Genomic DNA, 9532 nt, shown 5'->3' on the forward strand with positions numbered 1-9532 from the left:
GCTGTTATACTGACACATCCCACTGTGGTGTAATCGAAGTTAAACGCGATGTCAAGACACGGGTGAGAGGATGGTTTGACACAGGACGTGGCAGAAGAGGAATGTGCTCAATTAGCCTTCTGCTAATCCAGCAGATGAATTCAATAAAAGCTACAAAAGACGTTAACTTTGGCGTGTACATTGCTGATGCCTCGAGGAAAGGCACCGGCAGGTCTGAGAGCCTGCCTGGTTGCATAAAACCCCCTCATGCTAAAGTCGGCTGTACATTTTTATTTATTTGGATATATTAAAAGAAAATGAGTTGCAGTGAGTCCAAGTCACCAACCTTAGAAGAGCTTTTTACTGCTTAAGTGCATCTGAGTGTGGACATGTGCTCTGGTAAAATGAACAGCAACTGGTGCTTCTGTGCTCTGTGATTCTGGTCTTGATTGCTCTGCTTGTTTTTCCAATATAAGCTAGACCACATGGGCACTTAAACATGTAGATAACATTTTTCATGTTCCAGGATATGACACCGCAGACATTAAAACTTTTTCCCAGTAGGGGTTATTGAAGGAGCGAATTTTGAATGTAAAATTACATTGCTGACATTTTCCACATTCGGTATTCCCAGAGGGGATTTGACTGAGGAAGTGTGATGGGGGGGGGGGGGGGGGGGGGGAGTGTGAGTCTGCTCCTACCAGCATGTTTCAGAGAGTTGTAAGGTTTTATTTTTTGCAAAGTGTTAAGTGAAGACATTGAGATTTCTTTCTTATCAGGTCAGGTACTAAACAACTACAGCCACCAGCAAGTTAGCTTAGCTGTGCTGTCTTGGCAAGCTAAGCTAACCTACTGGTCTAAATCTGCCCTCAATCCCACTTAATAAATTATATTAACTAATATTTCTTTAATCTCTGGTGGGGAAAAAAAACAACCTTCTGTTTTCCTGGCATTTTCATGAGAGAACCTAACACCCTATTTTGGATATATTTATATGCTAAGTTAAGCTAACATCTGCCTTTTAATTCAGATAGAAATAGACCCTTTTCACAGCAGCCATTTTGACACTGCAGGGTAAACAATTAGTGTCATTAACTTTGGCCCTCTACCATTGTAGCAGACAGGTACTATTCTTTTGCTTGCTGCCCAAAGAATCTAGAAGACTGAAAGGGGGATGTCAACAGAAACCGCACAACAAAAAACTTTCAAAGAAAAAAACTTTCAAAGAAAAACAAAGGTGTGAAGTCCAAAGTGGCATCCTTAAGTTCCTTGACAAAGGAATCCCATATTTACCTGTTTGTCTTGTAAGTTTTTCAGTTTAAAATGGCGGTGGATGGGGCACTGTTGCAATGGAGGGATAAACTAGCTTTCACTGCATGTCAACTTCTTTGCCGTAGTGCTCTGACACACTAAATAGGATGGGACCATAATTAATGCTATTAAAGTGTTTACCTCTTGCTGCGATTTGCCAAAATGGCTGCTGTGTGAAGGGCCTATTGGAAAATATCCCATTTCCACATTTTAAAAGCATTCTGTCCCATTAGAACAAACAGTCAACATGCCCCCCCCCCCCCCCCCCCCCCCCCAATGTCTGCTGATAAAAAGACAAAATCCATGTCATCACTCATATCCAAACCAATTAGGTCAGTTATGAAATTAAATTCAGGTCAATATTTCAAATGATTGCTGTCAGTTAGCAGCATCAGTACTTAAGTAGCTCACAGGAAGGCTAACATTACACCACAACAAATACTACAGGGTTCAGTGACTAGTGGCGATTAGCATTTTAGCATGAAGCATCTTTTTACCACAACTACTGTCAAATGACATCAAACCTACTTCCCGGAGCTCTCAAAAAGTGTTGTATTGAGATATTTTGATTTCAACGGGCTCTATTGTTCCACCTCTAGGGTTGGAACTTCCCTGCTCTCTAGCTGTTCATGAACACACAATGTGGGATTGATCTAAAATCTCCTATAATGTTGAGCTATTTGTCTTGCCTGATATCACTCATGCTCTCTTAGTTCTGATTCTTGTCTCAACAGAACTGGATCACATCTAAAACATCCCTCAAACACAGCATAATAGTCAGGGTTTGGCAGGATGACCGGGCCTGGGATTCACAATGTTGTCTTTCGCTAACTTGCTGTGATTCTCTGGTGAAGTGCAACATCTCCTAAACCAGGAGTGGGTGGCGTAATGAAAAAAATACGAGCCGCATGAAAAACGTGGAATAGTGTGATGCGTTCTTTCCTTCTTGTGCGCAGTTGCGCTTCAAAGCTCCTTTTCCACAGCGGCGGTGTGTTTCTCACCAGGGACCTCAGGAGTAACCTGTGTCACTACCAATCTGCCAGGCTCTCCTGATGCCATCCAGATGCCCCATCCTGAAACACACACCGGCCTCTTTGTTTGCTACACTTGAGGTTTCGAGCCCTCTTTTTTTTTCACCACATTGGACATGTACTAACACATACACAAATGCACACACACTCAGGAACAAAGATATGCACTCTCAAAACGTCAGAGATGTTTGATTACACACTTATTTCCCTTCGCTCACCCGCACTCACATTCGTGAACCACCCCTTCTCTCAGGGAGATGTGGCAATAAGGAATAAATGACAAATTTCCTATTTCATTTCACAAGTCTCGCCTGCTTTAGCTCACTCCTAACCTGCTTTGCCATGTCGGAAAAGCAAGAGTTAAACAAGAGAGGACAAAATTTCCTGAAATGGAGTGACTGTCAGCTTAACTTTGATCCATCATCGCAGAAGAGTGCAAGAAAGCTACCCCAGACCTTCCATTCTGTGTTTTGCCTAATGAATAGTAAACAGAGTTTGAGATATCAAAGGCAGCCATGGTGAAAGGAATCACTCTCAAATGAATTATGAAGGAAAGTTGAGTTGTTTCACTCTACCTCTGATCTCAGCTCCCGTATATGTCATCATGACCATTAGGGAGTGCTGACATGTATCTGATTAGGCTGACAAAACAGCCAGCGCCTGCACGTGAGAGCGTGTGTTCTCACTCAGCCAAATGTCATTCAAATCCAGAATGTGTTCATATTTGTCCACCTACTTTTTACATGTATGCACTCATTCCTTCGCTTTTGCATGTCGACATCTGTGTGTGTGTGTGTGTGTGTGTCTGTGTGTGTGTGAAGATGAGAGAGTGCATGCCTGTGTGTTGTGCTGGCTGGCTGTCCTGCCTCGAGGGGAGATAAATGGCTGAGTGTTGTTGTTGTCCAGAGAGCAGACACTGAGACAGCCGCTCACACATGATTAATTGTTTCCTTGTTGGGACTGGGACCAGTTTGACTGTGGCTGGGCCAAGGCCTCCCACCCAGCCCTTCCAGACATGTGTGTATGTGTGAGAAATAAAGAGAGAGAAAGAGAAAAGGAGAGAGAGAGAGCGTGATGAAAGACAAAGAGTGAAAGAATGTGATGTCCTCTTTTATGAGTTTGTCTGTCACTGAACTCTCTTATTAAGTATTGTTTTGAACGCGGCCACACAGTAAAGCGGTGTGGTTTTTTTTGTTGTGTGGGGTTACATGTCGTGAAAATGATCGATGCGATTTGTCTTGCAACCATTTTTATGTTAACTGGGTTGTGCAACGTTAAAGGTCTCTAATTGTCTCCCTCTGTAATGTAGTGACGATGCGGATACTGTAATTAATCATGTTCTAATGACTTGATCCAGCTAGAAAGAAGCCTGGAATCATGGCTGATTTCTCATAGGTCAACGCCGCTCAGGTTGATCTACACTGACTTGGATGGGAGTGCATGAGTGAGTCTGATGACTGATTAATTACAATTATCAGAGGGCTGATAATTCACTAGAGATGATAATAACATCAAGTGTGCTTTATTGCTCTGGTGGAAAAAGCCTCTCAAATTGTGTTAATTTCTCTTCCTTCACTGTCCAATGCTTTTAAGTGCAGCAGGACAGGTGGATCGCTGATGGGGTGTGTTCAAATATTAGAGGTAAAAACTGGCAGAAAAATAGAAAACAAACTCCTTAATTGCCAGGTATCATGGGGGGGGGGGTGGAGTTGTTGATGCTGTAGTTAAAAAAGTCATCCTCGCAGGGCCATTCTGCCTGGCTGCACATTAAGGATGACATGACGATGACTCACACGCAACACTGATTCACTTTATATTAGATCCTTCGTCACCGCGGCTATTATCCCCCCTTTCTGTTGATTAAAATAACACCAAGACGTGCGTTAAATAGATGCACACTCACTTATTTCACAGCGTAGGCACATTGTGTTCATGGATGAATAGAAGTAATTGCTTTGTTGGGATATTATAGGCCCACAGTGTGTTATATTTCACACACATTTAACTCTACCTATAGCTTTACATGTCCCTCATGCTTCTTGTTACGTCTGAAATTTATCTGTCAAAATCCTGCTAGATGGGTCGCGTCATAAACCAGCACGGCTGGAACAGACCGCCCATAATCTGTCTTGACATTGAATCAAAGTCTTGTGTTTTTATAGTTGCTCCACCAGCAGGGATAGCGCTAAACTGAAACATACCCATCTGTTTCTTTCTATGTGCCAACATGTCAGATCGGGTTAAAATCTGGACAAGTTTAAGTGACAGTGAGGCCACGGCGTGATCCCAAACTGTCTCAGCTATCCAGTGCCATGTTCGCATGCTCCAATGAGTTTATCCCTATTTTCAGTAGAGCTGTGACAGCTCTCATAAAGAAACACTGTCATTTTAGAGGAAAGCATGAAATAGAAGCCAGGTATTGCATGTGTTAGTTATAACTCGGTGGGGTAAAAGATTTCCACTTATATATATATGTAGTTAAGAGTCAAAAACAGAACTTGATGCTCATTGTAACTACATATTGGAGGTCTCTAGAAATGAATCACGGTTTCACCAAGTGTTTATGTAATGTTTTCTACAAGTTCCCAGAATGTAAATTTCATTTTAAGCCTCAGGATACATTTTTAGGGGGACGTCATGTAGCAAATGGTCTGGGCAGCCGGCACTCCACACTGGGAGCAAACCTGTGTGTCATGAACCTGCTGCACCATTAATGATCATTGTTAGTCTTTTCTTATGATCCCAGAAGAATTTAAGGAGTTTTGTCAAGTTCCTATGAGGTTAAATATTTGCTGAAACAAAATATTTGAACTGCGTCTTTCTGAGGATGTTTTGAGGACATTCAACGTCTCTAAAACATCCTTTGAACGTTGCTGGGAACATCTGAATTATTCTCCTGAAGATATCATCAGCTTGCAGATAACGCGAGCCAGTTTTGTGAGAACATTCCCTGCTAGCTGGGTATGAACATTAGATTATTGGCAGGTCATGTTTTTAAAGAGAAAAGGGGGATCCAAGACTACAGAGGCTCATTTTGATTAAGTGAGGTTTGAAAAAGTAGCCTGTGGTCAGTTCATACTGGTTAATTGAAGCAGTTATGGAGACAAGCCTTAAAAGCCCCTGTCCTCCTTGACACTGATGGCTGTCCCATAAGGGACCCTCAGGTCTTTTGATAGGGCACTCGCCGGCATCCTCTGGGGCTCTTTCACCCCCCACAATAAACAGGCAGCCCTTTGTCACCAAGAGTAGGGGGGTCTGGAGGGTTGCTCCTCATTATTATTTTCTAAAGTAATTATACCTTATTATCTGTGTTTACTTTAGTGGGGGAGCAAGTGTGCAGGTGTGGGCCGTTCAGCAGTGGGTTAGCAGCCTCACTGGTTCACGCACCCCTGAGTCTTTTTTATTTTTATTATTAACTCTCTCCCTCCATCTTTACTCTGAGGTTTTGGGGGGGTTTAGTAGTAGTATTGTAGCCCTGCCGCTAATTTCAGCCCAACAAAAGAAACGTGCAATTAGGGCTATTATAGTAGCAGCTGTGTGCTTCCTAGCTGTGCAGCGACAGCTTCTCCCTGGCTCAGCAGAGAGACCAGGCCCTGCAGCGGCAGCGATAGAGCTGGAGTGGTCACAGTAGCCTCCAGCGTCTGCAAAAAAGACAGGAAAATATAGCCTTGGAGGCTGGTGTGTTTCTTCAGTGTAGACACAGCAGGGACTCTCGCCCACAGGCTCGTGGGCCTGGAGAACAATGGATCTGCCATCTCCCAACATGAAGCGTTATGAAATAGACCTCGCCACAGTTCCATTGGCTGCTCTCTTGCATGAAGTCATGTGGTCTCAGAACTGCGTGGGCAGAGAAGGATTTGCAAAAAGAAAATGCTTTTTTTTTTTTTTTGGAAGAATCAGGGCTTTCACAAAGACAAAAAAAAAAAATCAGTTTACAGAATTGGTTGTACTCAGTTGTTTTTTTTTTTCCATTTAGGCTGATCCAGGAGAAAGGATTATTAGTTGAATTTCTGTGTGAAGATGTAACTGTGTTGCCACATGAACAAGAACAAAGAGCTACCATGGAATGTTTGAAATATTAAAAAAAAAACAACTCTGGGATGTCCAAATATTCAGCCAGCAGGTTGTCATTCGGGTCTTCCATCAGTCAATACAGTATCTACCAATTCACTGAGTTGAATCATGTGGGTCACAAAGAAACAACAAAAATGCTTTTGCAAAAATGAAAGACGCAATTACACAGGCTCAAAGAAAGAAAGTAGCGCAGAGAAACCTGGGGATGTGTGCGGGGTTGAATATTTAGGGCCCATCGAGGCCCTCAGAGCGCCAAACACAAGGGAACAATCTTACGCTCTCAGCACAAACAAAATGGTCACAGGTCCTCCTCTGTTTCTCTCACTTACTGATTATCTCACTTCACTGACTTCCCAACCCTTCGAATAATCATCTGGCCCTGGGCCCTTAGTTTCAAGGGCATAAAGAGCTCTGTATCCTGCATCTATGAGCCACTGGATGAACATGTGACCTGCCTGTATGTCCTGGAGTCAACAAAATATTTATTTCCATAATCGACAGGTGCAGTATATCAGTAGCAGCTGGACTGTCTTTCATTCACAATGTGAGCGGTGCACCCAGGAGAGCAGTGATGTGCAGTTGATTGGGATAATAGCTGCTAGTAAACAGGGATTTGGAGTTTTTTCAGGAGAGAGCAAGCCACTGTCAGCATGCTTACAGTTGCATTTGTTGCACCTACGCCAGCATTTGATAACTTTCGTAGTCCACAAACAGCAAATCCACATCACACAGAATTGGAAAAAAAAAACCTGGTTCTGCATCAACTAAATGGGTGCTATCTTTTTTTATTTATTTACTTTACACACATGCAATGATGTACCCAGGGGTGGTTCTGGAGGTTGGTGGGTGGGATGTTGAGCTTTGTCCTTCCTGTGGCCCCCCTCTAAATGTAAACTGCACAATAACAACAAGGACCTTGATGGGTGGCAGGTGAAGGAGCATCTGGGCCATCTGATGTAATCCTGTTCCCGTCGCCATGAGGAGTTGCACGTCTGTGTTTTCCTCCTCTGACGCATCACGTTTGACGTCATGAATGATTTCACCGTGCCAGACAGAAGTGCCCGGTGTTGTGAAAAAAAACACATCAGAGTTTAACATCTTGGAAAATTTATCTTTGCAATCTTTGGTGGGTGTAGTAAAAGCAGCATGGAGAACAGTGACAGGGATGTTGTTATGTTGTTGTTTAATTTTTTTCCCCTAGATGAGTTGAATTTGTGGCAAGAATTCACCAAACCTCCCGGCAGAGTCGACGAGCTTTCAGTGCCTCTCTAGCGCTGAAAGTGGGGCCGTGACTTTTACCAGTGCGTCTGAGACAGGAGGCACCAGAAACCGCGCACTAATTAGCGTTCACCCAGATTTTCTGTTCCCATTAAATGTATGTCTAGCATTGTCCCTGCATACTGTAATATGAAGTTACTGTAACACTGTTAATGCACAAATACTGATACTGAAATGCCAATCACGGTACTTCATGTCATGTTTTGTGTGCCAATAGCACACACTGCTCCAAAAGATGTTTTACCCAACATCTGTCTACTCTGATCTGGTTTGAATGTACCCCTGAGACTCACACCTGGATTTCATTTCTCACGCTGCATAACAAAGGTCACACGACATTGGGTTCCGTGGTGTCAATCAATTACAAACCCGAGCGTTTTGGAAAATAATTTAACAAAAGTTGTGAAAGATTTCAAAGAAACGCTCATGAATATTGCTTTTAAAGATGTTGTCAGTGCAAAAAAAATTGCTTACCGTTAGTTTTGTCCGCCTTTATGCGTGTCCTTAAAAGTTTCGTCGGTGCAGTAAAAATATTTTACTGCCTGTGAACACATGCGTTGGTAGGTCTAATATAAATCATATTTTCCATGATAGTGCCAAGTCTTTAATTTTTCCCCCCATATTTTATGCTACAGGCATATATTTCTGGAAAATTCTTAACATGACTCTTTACTTGGAAATGACTTGAGTTTTTTTTTTTTGCTTTAATAGAACTTAAATTGGACAAAGACTTTAAAAGATGATTTTCATTTTTTAGGAGTGAAAGTGCTAAAAATTGAATGTAAATGTAGTGCTTGAATAAACGTATATAAGTTACTTTCCAATCCTAAGAGAAGATGGATGATGTTTTCAGAACGAGAAGCCGCTCTTGCAGCCTCGGCCATACTGGCATCCATTTCACCTCATTAGGACCCTGGAACTGAAGAGCCGACAAAACACTGCGAGAAATGGTTTTGCAGGGGGAGTGTGGCAGGGATAAATTGGCCTCTGGTTCAGTACAAGAACCCCCGCTGTGCCAAGCGGAAGAGTAGGGCCTGGCTGGCAGTAGGGGCAGGCCCAGGCAAGGCAGGCTTCGAGGCCCCATGCTGAGACCCCCTCCCTACCTCTGACAAACACGGCAGTGGATAATCTCTCCTTCAGGGACTCAGCCCCGCGCTGTGGGGCTGAAAGGGAAGGGGGCTGTTATACAGCACAGTGCAGAGGAACTGCCTCTGTATGTGTGGAGTGTGCAACACAAACACACACTTGTTTGCATTGTGTGTATTTTTCTCTGCAGTTTGTGTAAAACCCCGCATCTCCATCACGCAAAGTCTCAAACACAAGCTTACATAAAAGTATGAATATCTCTGATTAATTCTTGCGCGTATCTGAAGTTGAGAAATATCTCGCTAAATTCTAAAACAAGTGTGTCACAGGGTTACAACAAGTCATCCATTACAGGTAGACTGTGTTGACTTGGCAGGTGTGCCTCAGAGATCAAGACCTGCAATTTACAGGCTTATTAGCCGAACCAAGAGTCATCTTTCATACAAAAATAAATAATTGCAAAGATGGATTTTAGCAGAACGCATCCAAGAATAAGAGCTGAAGCAGAACGACACGGCCAGGATTTCTGGAAATGGCCTTTCAGATACGGGGTGCATTTAGCCATACTGGATTGATCCAAGTGTAATTATTCAATTCTCATTACAACTTTTTGCGACGCACATATGATGGTGAAACAAATGCAACCCAGTTTATTCAAGATAGATAATTGGGACCGCAGTTAATATCAGATTGAAAAAGACTAAAAAAGGCAAAGGTATAGGAAATCAATAAATTCTACCATTTACAGTAATTAAAAACACACAAGAGGGTCG

The sequence above is a fragment of the Aulostomus chinensis genome, chromosome 22 (genome assembly GCF_037954235.1).
Source record: "Aulostomus chinensis isolate RoL2024-O1b breed Wild chromosome 22, RoL_Achi_v1.0, whole genome shotgun sequence".
In the NCBI taxonomy this organism is placed as follows: domain Eukaryota; kingdom Metazoa; phylum Chordata; class Actinopteri; order Syngnathiformes; family Aulostomidae; genus Aulostomus; species Aulostomus chinensis.